Below are 13,267 nucleotides of genomic sequence, written 5' to 3'. Positions count from 1 at the left end.
GAAGGCAGGACTTCTACTGGCAGGAGGCCCCACGCCCCTCGACCCCAACCTCTCCAGGCCCTGGCTCGCCAATAGATGATCTCCATGCTTTCCATCACTCCACAAAATTTAACAACTTTTATACCCGTGGTGTTAGAAGAACAGAGTCTCACAGCTTCCAGAGCCCTGTCCACCACACGCAGGCCTGGGCCCTCCACCAAGGTGCTGCACAACGTTTTCAAGTTACACTGCACATCTCATACTTCACCCCAGGAGTAGGTGACTGAAAGTCTAGACACAGTTCCCAAGGACCCTACGACTAAATAAAAGGCAAGGGTACCTATCTGAAGTTATCTTAACACCAGGGGACACCTTTTTTGTGTGAACCAGAACACACCTAGCAAAGGGCGTATCATCACCTGAGCGAACACGGCGGCCTCCTGATCCCCGCCTTCCCCGGGCTTCAGGCCTCGGCGCCCTCCCTCAGCCCCCGGGCCGCTGCCCCGGCAGGGAGAAGCCCAAGGCGAGCAGCATCAAAAGACACATCCCCCAAACCCTGCAGATGGCAGTTACTTTCTCCCTGATGACAGGCGAAGGTCAGCAGACTTCTGGAACTCATAAAAAGGACAAGAGAAGGAATGGCACTCACCTCATAACACAGAGACAGACGTATACGTATAACATGTATAATGTATGCATTACGTGCATTTGTATGCACACATAATGTGTATGTACTGTACGTATAACGACCTCACTACAAGAGACCTCAGACCATCCAGACCAAAGTCCTGACTGTGGGCATGATGTGGTTTTCTTTTCCCTTTTTCTTGGAGGGGGGAATTCAGTTTATTTATTTATTCGTTTGTTTATTTAAATGGAGGCACTGGGGACTGAACCCAGGACTTCACCCATGCTAAGCAAGCACAACACCGCTGAGCTCCACCCTCCCCCTCGGGTACGAAGGGAGGGGGTCCAGGAGCTCCCGGGACTCCCTGAAATTCTAGGCATTAGTCCGTCACTCGGGCACATCAACCACTTAAAGCGGCTGACCCTCTTCATTCACACCCACTTGGACAGAAGGTTAGATGCCCAGGAGCGATGGGTTTGGGGACTCAAGGTGCGCTAGGCTGGGGAAACAGAAGGGACCGAGGCACTGCATGAAGCAGGGCTCGCTGTGCAGGCGCAACCCAGCTCTGCTGCCCTCTCCACCCTTGTTAATCCTGACGCCTGGTGGCTCCAGTGGATTCCTTGTTTCAATATCAAAATCCACTCCCTCAGTCTCCTCTGGCCTCATCAGGTTCGCTCCCCTCAAACAGCGTTGCAACAGTGAGCTGAGACAGGCTGAGGAGGCAGGGTGTGCAGAAAATGAGATCTAGTTGGAGCCAATGCACACACACCTCCGCACACGCTGTCAGGCTAGCCCCCCTTTATACATAAACAGCTGCAACTCTACTCTAATAACTCCTTAGGGGTCTTACCAGAACGATCTAGGGTGAAGAAAAGGAAATTTAGGATATGTAGGTTTACTAATATATTCTCAACAAAACTTTAATAGAGAGAATTATAAGCTTAAACTCCACAATACTCTTCAAAATGAAAGTGAAGTTTTCAAATGATTTTTTAAATGAACTAATAGGAAGGAAGAACTTATGGATCCAAAGTTACACTTGAAAACTCCTGACAAACAGATGATCAAGGATGCCTGATTAAATAAATCATACGTTTTATACAAGCAATTAACATTTTACGAATGGTGTATTCCAAAAGTGTACTTGTGAATTCTTGGTTCAGGACACAGAATGTGTTTTTTCACAGAAAGTGGCAGTACACAACAGCTGGGGTTTCCATTTCAGCCAACCATAGCCTCTCTTAAAAAGTATATACAACGTATACACTGCTGACCATGCTGTGGAATCTAACCACCACACATATGATTGATTACAGATGGTCACAAATTCCTTGCCACTCCTCTCATCAAGAGGTAAGCTCTATGCCCCCTCTCTTTGAATCTGGGATTACTCTGTGGGTTCTTCAACCAGCAGAACATTGCAAGAATAATGCTATACCATTTTGTCAGCTCCCGTTTCCTCTCCTAGAACAATCCCTCTAGGAGTCTTCAGCTGCCATGGAAGAAGTCCAACCACCCGAGTAGAGAAGCCATCTGAAGAGGCCCTGACACTACATGGGAAGCAAGGAACCACTAAGCCTGGCCTTCTAACCATCCAAGCATGTGAGTATAGCCACCCTGGACCCTCCAGACCAGACCAAAAGTCACATAAATACCAGCAACTGGCCTCAGATTAACTGGCACTTAAGAGCAGAAGGACTGCCCAGCTGAGCCCTGCCTGATCAACCCACAGAACCATAATGTCTAGTAACACATTACTGTTTTAGATCACTGATGCTTAAGGATATGGTCTGTTACTCAGCAATCACTATCTGGAACAATGTGTGACTCGTCAGGAAATGACAGAAGCTCCTGCACTGGCATCAGGAATCGAGTCCCCCCCCCCCCAATTCCCCACTAGTGGACGCAGAGTTACAGTGGTAAAGTTGGTCAGGGTTTTCCTAGCTATAAGCCACTGGGGCAGCCTCATGTTGGAAAGTAAGGAGGTACATGGTATGATCATCAAAGAGTTGTCCTCTCTGCTTCAAAACCATCTTAGAATTGTCTATACACTACTGAAAACAGATTTCAAAATTCTGAAGAAATACAATGTACAGTCCAAATATGGCTGGTACCCTGAAGCCAAAGCCAGACAAAGATACAAGAAAACTAAAGACCAATATCCTTAAAGTCATAGATGCAAAAATGATCAGCAAAATAGTAGCAAGCCAAATCCAACAGCACACTAAAAGGATTGTGCACCATGACAAACTGAGATATACCCCAGAAAAACAAGGATGGTTCAACATACAAAAATCAATTAATGAAACACACCACATTCATAGAACGAAAGGGAAAAAATACACAATCATATCAAGAGAAATAGAGAGCATTTGACAAAATTCAACAATCTTTCAGAATAAAACACTCAGTAAAATAGAAATTTAAGAGAACTTTCTTAACATGATATAGGACACTTATTTTTTTTTAAGCCAATTGTAACTTCATAAGTAGACTGAAAAGCTTTCCCCTAAGATCAGGAACAAAACAAGGATGTCTGCTTTCATCACTGCTATTCAGTACTGTAGTAGAAATCCTAGCCTGAGCAATTAGGCAAGAAAAATAAATAAATAAAAGACATCCGCACTGGAAAGAAAGAAACTATCTCTATTTGCAGATAACATGATTCTATATATAGAAAATCTCATAGAACCAACCAAAAAACTACCAGAGGTAATAATTAAATTCAGCAAGGTTGCAGGGTATATGATCAACACACAAAAATTAGTTGTGCTTTTATACACCAGAGAGGAACACTCTAAAAAGAAAACTAGGAAAATAATTCCATTTATGATAGCATCCAAAAGAATAAAATATCTAGGAATAAATTTAACCAAGGAGGTGAAAGATTTATATACTGAAACTATAAAATCGTGCTGAAGAAATTAAAAGTATAAATAAATGGAAAGACATCTCATGGGTTGGAAGACTTAGTAATAACATGACTATTCTCCAAAGAAGATTCAACACAATCCCTGTCAAAATTCTAATGACCTTCCTGCAGAAAGAGAAAAACTGATCCTCAAATTAATATGGAGTTGCAAGGGGTGCCAAGTAGCCAAAGCAGTATCAAAAAAGAAAAATAAAGTTAGAAGACTCACACTTCTCAAACTTACCACCTCAAAACTTTCTACAAAGCTACAGTAATCAAAACAGTGTGCTACTGCCATAAGGACACACATATAGACCAATGGGATAGAACTGAAAATCCAGAAGTAAATTCAAACATCTATGGCCAATTTATTTCCAGCAAAGGTGCCAAGACCATCCAGCGGGGAAAGAATAATCTCTCCAAAAAAATGGTGTCAGGACAACTGGATAACTGAATGCAACAGGACTCCTACCTCACTCCATATGTAAAAATTAACTCAAAAAGGATCAAAGATCTAAATGAAAGAGCTGAAACTATAAAATATAGGGGTAAATCTTAATGACCTCAGAGTTGGCAATGGATTTTCAGGTTTGATACCAAAAGCACAAGGAACAACAACACAAAAATAAAGTGGACTTCATCAAAATTAAAAACTTTCATGCATTAAAGGACATTACCAAGAATGTGAAAAAACCTACAGAATGGGAAAAAAATATTTATCGATCATATACCTATTAAGGGTTTAATATCCAAAATACATAAAGACCTCTTACAACTCAAAAACAAAAAGACAAACAACCTAATTAAAACATGGGCAAAGGACCTGAATGTATGTTGTTCTAAAAAAACATGTACAATGAAAAGATACTCAATATCATTGGTCATTAAGGAAATACAAAACCACAGTGAGGTATCACTTTACATCCACTAAAATAGCTTTAATCAAAAAAAAAAAAAAAAAAAGAAAAGAAACCTGTTGGTAAAGATGTGCAGAAATTGGAACCCTGGTACACTGCAGATGGGAATAAGTTAAACACAGAACTATCATATGACCCAGCAATGTCTCTCCTAGGTACATTACCCAAGACAAATAAAAACACATATCTACACAGAAACTTGTACACATTATTCATACTGGGCAAAAAATAAAAACAATCCAACTGTCCAACAGTGGAAGAATGGATAAATAAACTATGATATATACAGACAATGGAATATTACTTAGCCATTAAAAGGAACAAAATACTGATACAAGCTACAACTTGGATGTAGCTCAGAAACATTGTGCTAAGTGAAAGAAGCCAGACACAAAAGGTCACGGATTGCACGGCCCCTTCTGTGTGACATACCCAGACGAGCATATCCAGAGACGGAAAGCAGATCAGAGGTTTCCAGGGGCTAGAAGCGGGGATGGGGAATGATTACTTAATGAGTGCAGAGTTTTATACACGGTGATGAAAAGACTTTGAAGCTAGAGTGAGCTGGTGGTTCCAGAAAATTCTGAATACACTACATACCACTGAACTGTACACTTTTTAAAACAGTTAATTGTATGTTGTGTGAATTTTACCTCAATAAAAGAAAATCTGGTTGGACTATGGTTTATTGATTCATACAAATACCTGAGCATCTACCGTACTCCAGGCACTCTCCTAATATGTGGGTTAAGATGATGGCAAAAATTTTCTGCTATGAATTTAAAAAGCAAGATTAAGAGACCAGAGTGACAGTGTGGACTATTTTAACTAAATTGTTCAGGGAAGACCTATTAGAACAGGGTATGTCTGAACAGATTAGAATGAATTTAAGAATATTATCCTGCTAAGTAATGGAAGAAAATAATGAACTGAAATATAACTTTCAATTTGTCAAAAATCATCATATGTAAAAACTGCTTTTCTAAAAAAGTGTGGGGCTGTCTATTGGCATTGCTTTTTGTGCAAATACAGTGATTTTTAGTTTCCAGATTTATTCTTTGTTACAAATAATTTCTTTAGAGTCCAACAATGTGCTCACTTGACCACTACCTGTTCTCCAGGACCAGGCCGTGCTCCCAAGAGGGCCCACCATTCACCTTGCTAACAAGGCACGTCTTCCCTTTAGGAAACCACTCACGAAAGAAAGAGGAAAAGGAATTGGAATTACCACTCACAGTGTGGCAGGATCACACATTCACTCACATTCTCACTTTTAATCCTCACAATGACCTTTTCATAGATGACAAGGCTTAGGTTCCGAAAGGGTTAGTAATTTACTATCACAACTAGCTAAAGAAAGGACCAGAATGCAAATCAGGTCTGACTACAGACCCATTCTCCTTCCATGCAAAAACCAGTTTCATCTAAGATGGCCTAAGCACATCTTGGGCCGGACTGTGAAAATATGATGAAGTAACCCTGTCCTTAAGAAGTTTGTCATCTCAACACTAGAGACCCATCCAAGATGTACCAGAACATCCCTTACCTGGAGAAGACTGGTGCTCCAGAATCATGAGGCCCACGCCACTGCCTTGACCCCAAAAGGTCTGACTTGGTGTAAGAACAAAGAAATCCATCCTGTATCACTCTAGGAACCTGACCTTTAGGCCTCAGTGTCCAGCTGTGTCCCCTTACTCACAGTCCTCCCTGTGATGGCTGCCTGAGCAGGTATAGGTATAGATGGCTATGAGACAGGCCCCCTCACCTCAGTCCAGCCACCACTGACCCTTCCTGGTTCTATGTTCAAAACTTTACAGTGGTTCTAGCAGAACAGCCACATAAAATCTCGAAAATAGTCAACAACATCATTTCCTTGCTAACTGTGCAGAAGGCTTCTTTGCCTCTAACTTATGCTCCCATAAGCATTGGTAGTTACAATTAAATTCCAGATGAATGGGTGGAAATCTTCCTACGCTGGGCTGTAACCATGAAGCTCTCTACTGAGTGACCAGGCCTCCGGGACTTGTTCACCACTGACAAAAGCTAATGTTTGTAAAACCCTGTAATGACTAACTACTATCATTATTACTTAGACTACCGGTTTAAATGTAAATTAGAGAGAGGAAAGAAAACACATGAGTAAATCAAGTCTGGGACGGCTCCTCGGCAAGAACCACATGGGTAAAGAACGCCTTAACTGAACTTATTAGAGGATGTGGATGCAGTGCTGCTCTAAGAAATAACTCAAGACAGAGAGAAGGGATGAGGATCAGCTGGAAAAGTCAGTCAATTCAGGCGAAACAGATGTTGGAGAAAAGGAAAGACTGCATGAAAAACATACGCTGGAAAAACACACAATTTCACACTATATAGCAGTAAAACCAAAACATCTAGAATCTGAAAGCAAAACTAAAAAGTCTAGAATAAGAACAAAATCCAAAACTGGATTGTAATTCAGCTTAAACTGACCACAGAGCACAGTGATGGAAACACGAACTCCACAGTCCAGCAGGCCTGCTGCTCTTACTTCTTCTCATCTGTAAAATGGGGATGACTCTTCTCCCAGAAGTTAGGCTTGCACCCAAAGGCAGCCAGTTCCCTTTTCCCGAGCCCTCTCCCCTGTACGACAGGCGCGGGGAGCCAACCGCTGCAGGCTCACAGGCCCTCTGACCTTCGACTCTGACAGCCATGTCTCCCCCACCCCCCTACCCCACCCCCAGCTCACTGGCGCTCATCCTCCCTGGAAAACACCTCCGAGCCCTGGGTCCAAACTGCACAGCGCCCCCATGCCCCCACAGCACCTCTGCCCCGCTGTGGGGGTGGCCCACCACACTGCTCCTGCCTCACCCGTCCCACAGAAGCTCCTCGGGGATGGTGACCACACGGCACCTTACTTGGCTTTTCAGCTCTGGCAACTAGCACTGAGGAAGTCCTCAAAAAATGTGTGTTGATTAAATAATTCTCAATTATCCAAAGTTGGAATTAGAGGCCAAGCAGCTTCCCTGGGGCCAACCTTGGAAAAATGAAGACTGCAGGGGGAAGAAAAAACTCTGCTCTGGGTCAAGAGTCCCTGGTTTGACACAGAAAACAAATTTATGGTTACCAGGGAGGATGGTGGTGGGCAGGGATAAATTGGGAGTTTGGGATTTGCACTAACTGTTGCATATAAAATAGATAAACAAGTTTCTACTGTACAGCACAGGGAACTATATTCAATATCTTATAGTAACCTATAACGAAAAAGAATATGAAAAGGAATATATGTATAAATCAATCACTTTGCTGTGCACCAGAAACTGATACAAAATTTTGGACTGACTATACTTCAAAAAAAAAGATGGGGGAGGGGAGTCACTGCTTTGCCATTAACTGACTTGGGGGCCTTACCCGCACACTCTAAACCTCGGCTGTCTCCCATATAAAATGAGAGAACTCAACTTGAAAATCTCTGTCTCCACCAATGAGATCTGACATACTGTGTTTACATTCCAAGATCTTAACACTCTTGCTCTGTTACATCTCAATCCTCCATTACTGTGAAAATTGACATCAGCAGGTTGCTCCCTTGACCATTTCATTCATAAGAAGCAAGTACGCACATGGTGCTACTGGTCCCATTTTACAGATGGGGAAACAAACCCAGAGACACCCAGCAGCTTCCCCAAGGTCCCTTAGCTGGTTGCTACAGAGGGCAGGGCTGGTGCCTTCCTTGATGTCCACAATTCTCAAGCTGGGGGGAAGGACAGTCTCAGGGACACAGGGTGGGATGCCTGGGGACCCCTCAGGGATCCTAGGGAAGCCAAGAATAAACACAATGTATCTTTTGAAGAATGAAACATACTCAAAAACTCAGGGGACAGTGTGTTTATAATTAAAAGGCCAGACATATTACTGAGTACAATGTAAAATTCCTATTAAATTTTAAGATAAAACTTAATGGGCTTGGATTCCTATTAAGGGTTTGAGACATAGTGTACTAAAACCACGCCATGCCCTTCCTCACACAGAAAAACATTCTGAAACCAGAACACTTAATTTTGCCTATAATAACATTTCAAACATCAGGCTTTATTAATCCAAAAAGACAAAATTTAATTTCTAGAATAAAGTTGTGACTTCTGGGCATTACTGGGCAAGGAAAGACTCGAGAGAACTAGTTCTCCTGTTCTTCCTTTTTAAGTCATTAAAAGCATCCAGGAAAGTTGAAATGTCAGACAAAGCCTCAGACCCCTAATGCAACAAACCAGGGGGCTGAGCACTATCAGGACCTGGGGCGGTGGGGGGGGGGGTTGGGGGGAGCACAGCCAAGGGAGGCAGTGACAGGTGTACCCACCTGCAGACACACATGCCAAATCACATGGAACCACCATGTGGGCATCTGTCACATCCCTCCTCTCTCCCAAACTTGCAGATTGTGGACAGAAACATTGATGGAGGGTCAGTCTACCACGTGCCAGGACCTGAGGGGAAGAGTGGGGGACCTGAGCAGGACCTCACTGGTGATAGGCAGGAGGTTTGGGGGAGTCCATGGAGAAGGGGCTTTCTAACATTTACACCCCTCCCCTCCCCACCAACTTCTGAGGCTTTCTACCTGCCGTGAGAAACGGCAGGCACAGCAAAGCGTGGCCGCCCGGGCTGGGGCCCACCGCTCTGCCTACCCCGCCCCCCGCAGGCCGGGCCACCTCAGGGCAGAGGGCATGACCCACCTGAGCCCCAGTGACCACGGGCCTGGTGAGCGCTGGAGCACGGTGTAGGAAACCCCAGACACGGCCGGAAACCCATGGACCAGGAGCGTTCCCAGGCCCGCACCTACTGGCAAGGGGCAACAGGACAGCAACCTGTCAGATCCCATCACCAAAACAAAGCAGGGAGCAGAGAAATCCGCTTACTGCCATCCTCAGGGCCCCGCAAAGGACTCAGCCGGCCCCACCGCGCCTGCCCTCCTGATGCTGCGTCTCAGCGCCCGCTGCCCGGAAGCCTTCCCTGACCACCCTGGCCAGCCCAGACCTTTCTGTCCCTTTCCTGAACTTCCACCCTACACAGTCCACTAAATCACTTCAGCCTATATCTGATGACTTTTCTAGCTTCTTCCTAGTGGGTCTTCACTCTCCAGTTGAGCAGCCAGCTCCCTGAGGGCAGAGTGGTGAATTTTCATTTTAGCTTACCCTTCCTGCCACCAGTTGCAACCCTGGTGCTATCTCAGTCAAATACCCATTGGTGTCTGGCATCTTCCTTCACCATGCACAGGGGCCAAGATGCCCCAGACCTCGGCAGACGATGCTCTTATGGGCAGGTGTCTCACTCACCTTAGCACTATAACTAGAACATTACAGGAACTCAAGCCACATTCACTGATTACCAAATTAAATGAAAAGAAGACCCCCAAGTCCCAGTTAGTGATCTACTTATCTCAAAGAATACAGAATTCATGAAGAGATTCCAACCTGGTTTCTGGAGTTGACAGAAATCAACAACAGTCATCTGTATGTATGACCTCTCATCACCTGCCAGACTCACCACAAGGTGTCTGCACAGGGAGACAAAAAATTTAGGCCCCAAAAAGGTTTTAATGCTTAATGATAAAAACCTCACCTCCTCCTTCGTAGACTGGTCAATCCCCCACCCCTCACTATATCTAGAATAGTGCTGTGCAGACAGTCAGCCCACAAAGGCCCTCTAAAATAAGAAAGCCACTTTGTAGTTTTTAGTTAATTCTGAGTAATAGGTATTACACAAACATACATAATGCTTTCTTACATTTTTTTCCTCTTCTGTTTAAAATTGCTTTCTCTTCCATTTCCATGAGCTCCTTCGGACCCAAAGCAAGGGGACCCATCCCCATTCACCTCTCTCTCCTGCATCCTGCCCAAAGGCATCTGGCCCTCTCTCTCTGGCTTCATTCCTCCTGCCCAGAACACGTCTAAGCATCGTCTCCACATTTAGGCCTCGGCTGCCTCTCTCTGGTCACCTTCCAAATCCACTGGCCTCATCTCCTTCTTACTTTGTAGCTTTCCTCCCAGTTTCTCTCTGTATCTGAAGTCAATATTATGACTCTCCTCCCCCTGCAAAAAATAACAGTAATTTTTCTTCCCCTATGAACACTTGTAAAGAAATATGCAGGGGGTCCTGATGCCACAGAATTGACGCAGAGGCCTCAGTCATAAGATGTCTCCTCTGCTAAGTTAACTGTTCTTAAATTGACCATTACAAGGAAACCCAGCTATTGCATAATATCTGATAGGTTAGATCACTTGCTGTTTGGAGAGTCTTGCTATACGAAGATGAGAAAACAGAGATGGGCAAATTTAACGCAATTTCCTTTGTTTGCTAGAGCTAGCTCAGGCTTGCAACACCACAGTGACAGTTTTTCTTGAAGTACAGCATTAACGTCATAAGAAAACGACTTTAAGGGAGTGATAGTCAATCTCCTTCAGCTCATCAGCATGTCTATCCTGACAACAACTCCCCACACACACCCCAGGCCCTTCTGGCTCTGCACAGCATAAAAACTAAAGGGATTCTAATAGGAGTGTTTACAGCATCAAAATCCCAAACGCAGGGGGATCAGCAAAAAGCAACTCAGATGTTTCAGTTAAATGAAGGACTCTCATAAAGGCGTGAACAAGAGTGGGAATATTTTGATGGTATCAGCAAAGACAACTGGCCACTGCTATTGCCTGTTTCCAGTGGAATGTCTTCACACCCTTCTTGACACTGAGTGAGGCCATCTTATTAATTCCAAAATGAATGCATAGCATCCAAGGAAAATAATTGGTCTTCTTTCCCCTCACAGAAAAATTCATATGAATGCCTTTAAAAAAAAATGCTGGAATTCTCCCTGCTAGCTCTGTGCTTTCCTGGCTTCTGCATTGTGACAGCTGGAACAGATGGCGTCTGGGTGAGACACTTTACATCTTAAACCTCATCCCTGATAAGGTCTGATTTTCACTAGTGATGCTGGAATCCCAGGTCTGTCAGGGTTTCTGTCATGAGCACCCACTCACAAGATTTCCAGTCTCATGTATTTTACAGTTTTCACACTGATCAGGCTTATTCTGTTTTGGCCAGAGAATTTTCCGTCTGGGACTAATTCTCAATATGTACATTGTCACTACACGGTGAAAAAACAAATATTTCCTTTCATTTGAAGAACGAATGGCTGTACACTGTTTTGCCAGACATCCTACACATGATGCAGTCTTTTAAACAGGCTATTTTCAAAGATGTGAAAGCACCGACTAATGGTCCGCCTGGTCACTTCTTTAGATAAGGATTGTATAGACATAGAAGATTACAGAACACAACATTTTCAAAAGCTTCACCAGTGCGTACCCACAGCTAACGCTAGGGGAAAAAAAAAGTATGGCTCCTCCTCAGTTGTATGCTCTGAATATAAATTAAGAAGCGGCAACAACGCTACTCAACATAGCCTTTATGACTCCACAAAAATAAATGAATAAATAACGCACACAAACACACACTCCTATCTCATTCTGAAAACTGACTCCGAGATTAGTACAAAAAACGTGAAATAAAATTGCTTCCTTCAACGGACAATTATCTGAAGGCTTCTTAAATTTCAAAGCACGTCCACAACACTTCATCCATTTCCATTTTGTCGCTGTTTTCAAATTAAAGGTGAAGTATTTTCTCCCACACAGAATTCTTCCTAAAGGCCTAAATATTAAATCGGTGTCCCCAAACGGGGTGACAGTGTGGAAACGTGGCAAAGTGTGCGCGAGCAATTAACCGAAGGTGGAATGCGTGCGTTTCGCCCAAAATTGGATCCCAGTACCCGCCTGCCTTCGAGGCCACTGCAGCTCTCCGATTATGAATCAGTCAGAGGTTCATCTGCAGAGGAATGACTCAGTATAAACTTTTAAATAATGGCTTAAAAAAAAAAAAAAACCTAAGCCACCCCAGGGTGAGCACGTTCGTCTGGGCAGGCACCCGGAGCCTGCCCGCTTCTCACACCGCAGAAACACACAGCCTCGCAGGAGATGCTACCGTCTCCCACCCCGTGGTGGTGGTGGTGGTGGGGGGGGTCATGTTTTAAAGAGGCCTCGCCGCCGCGTTTCCTGAAAAGCTGCGGGAAGCCGGCCGCGGGCCCGGCCCGGGCTGGAGGACAAAGTTTCCCGAAGTTGAGGCGTTCGGGGGGCGGGCGGGCCGGGGCCCGGGCGGCGGCGAGGCGGCGCCGCACCGGGCACTGGCTGCCGGGCGCCGGGCCTGCGCCGCCCGACCCCGGGCCCGCCCGCCGCAAGCCGTCGCCGCCCCGGGCGCGGGATGGAGCCGCGGGGATGGAGCAGCCCGCCGCCCGCGGGGCCCCCGCCCCAGCCCGCCGCCCGCCGGGCCCCTTACCCGCGCTCCGCCGCCGCTCGGCCGGCTCAGGGGCGCCGGGCGCGTCCTCCGCCGCCGTCCGCAGCGTCCTGCTCCCCGGGCAGCCCCATGTCGGGGGGCGGGGAAGGGCCGGCGGCCGCCGCCGCCGCCGCCGGCTGGAAAGTCCCTGCTGGGCTGCAACCCCGGCTCGCGCACGCGGCGGGCCGCGCCGCGCCGCGCTCCCTCGCGCCCTCACGCACCCTCTCGCAGGCACTTCCTCTCGCGCGCTGGAAATCCCCGCCGGCCGCCGGCGCGCGCCCCGCCGCGCGCCCGCCCCGCCCCCGCCGCCGCGCGCGCGCGCGCGTGGGAGCGGCGGGAGCCGGGAGCGCGGCCGGCCCCACGCGCCGCGGCCCGCGCGCCCCCGCCGCCCGCGCGCGCCCGCGGCCGGTTGCTAAGGCCCTCCGCTCGGCGCCCGCCCGCCGGCTTAGCAACCGCGCCGCGGCACGGGCGGGGCGG

At 46.3% G+C, this 13,267-nt stretch overlaps 1 protein-coding gene across 3 annotated transcripts in view; it reads right to left on the bottom strand.

Moving 5' to 3' along the window:
* The window catches only part of TRAF3 (TNF receptor associated factor 3), a 105,379-nt gene extending 92,413 nt beyond the window's left edge, over positions 1-12,966 (bottom strand). The window contains exons 1-2 of one of the 3 annotated variants that reach the window (XM_064486276.1): positions 12,794-12,966; positions 8,769-8,895 (exon numbers count right to left, since the gene is read on the bottom strand). The gene's annotated coding sequence lies outside the window, so the exon portion shown is untranslated. The remainder of the gene's footprint in view (positions 1-8,768; positions 8,896-12,793) is intronic. The other 2 variants (XM_064486275.1, XM_031454376.2) reach the window with 2 other exon arrangements.
* Between the last annotated feature and the right edge of the window lie 301 nt (positions 12,967-13,267).

The sequence above is a fragment of the Camelus dromedarius genome, chromosome 5, assembly GCF_036321535.1.
Source record: "Camelus dromedarius isolate mCamDro1 chromosome 5, mCamDro1.pat, whole genome shotgun sequence".
Taxonomy (NCBI): Eukaryota; Metazoa; Chordata; class Mammalia; order Artiodactyla; family Camelidae; genus Camelus; species Camelus dromedarius.
The sequence above is the reverse complement of the archived record's forward strand: the minus strand, read 5'-3'. Positions and strand labels throughout refer to the sequence as shown.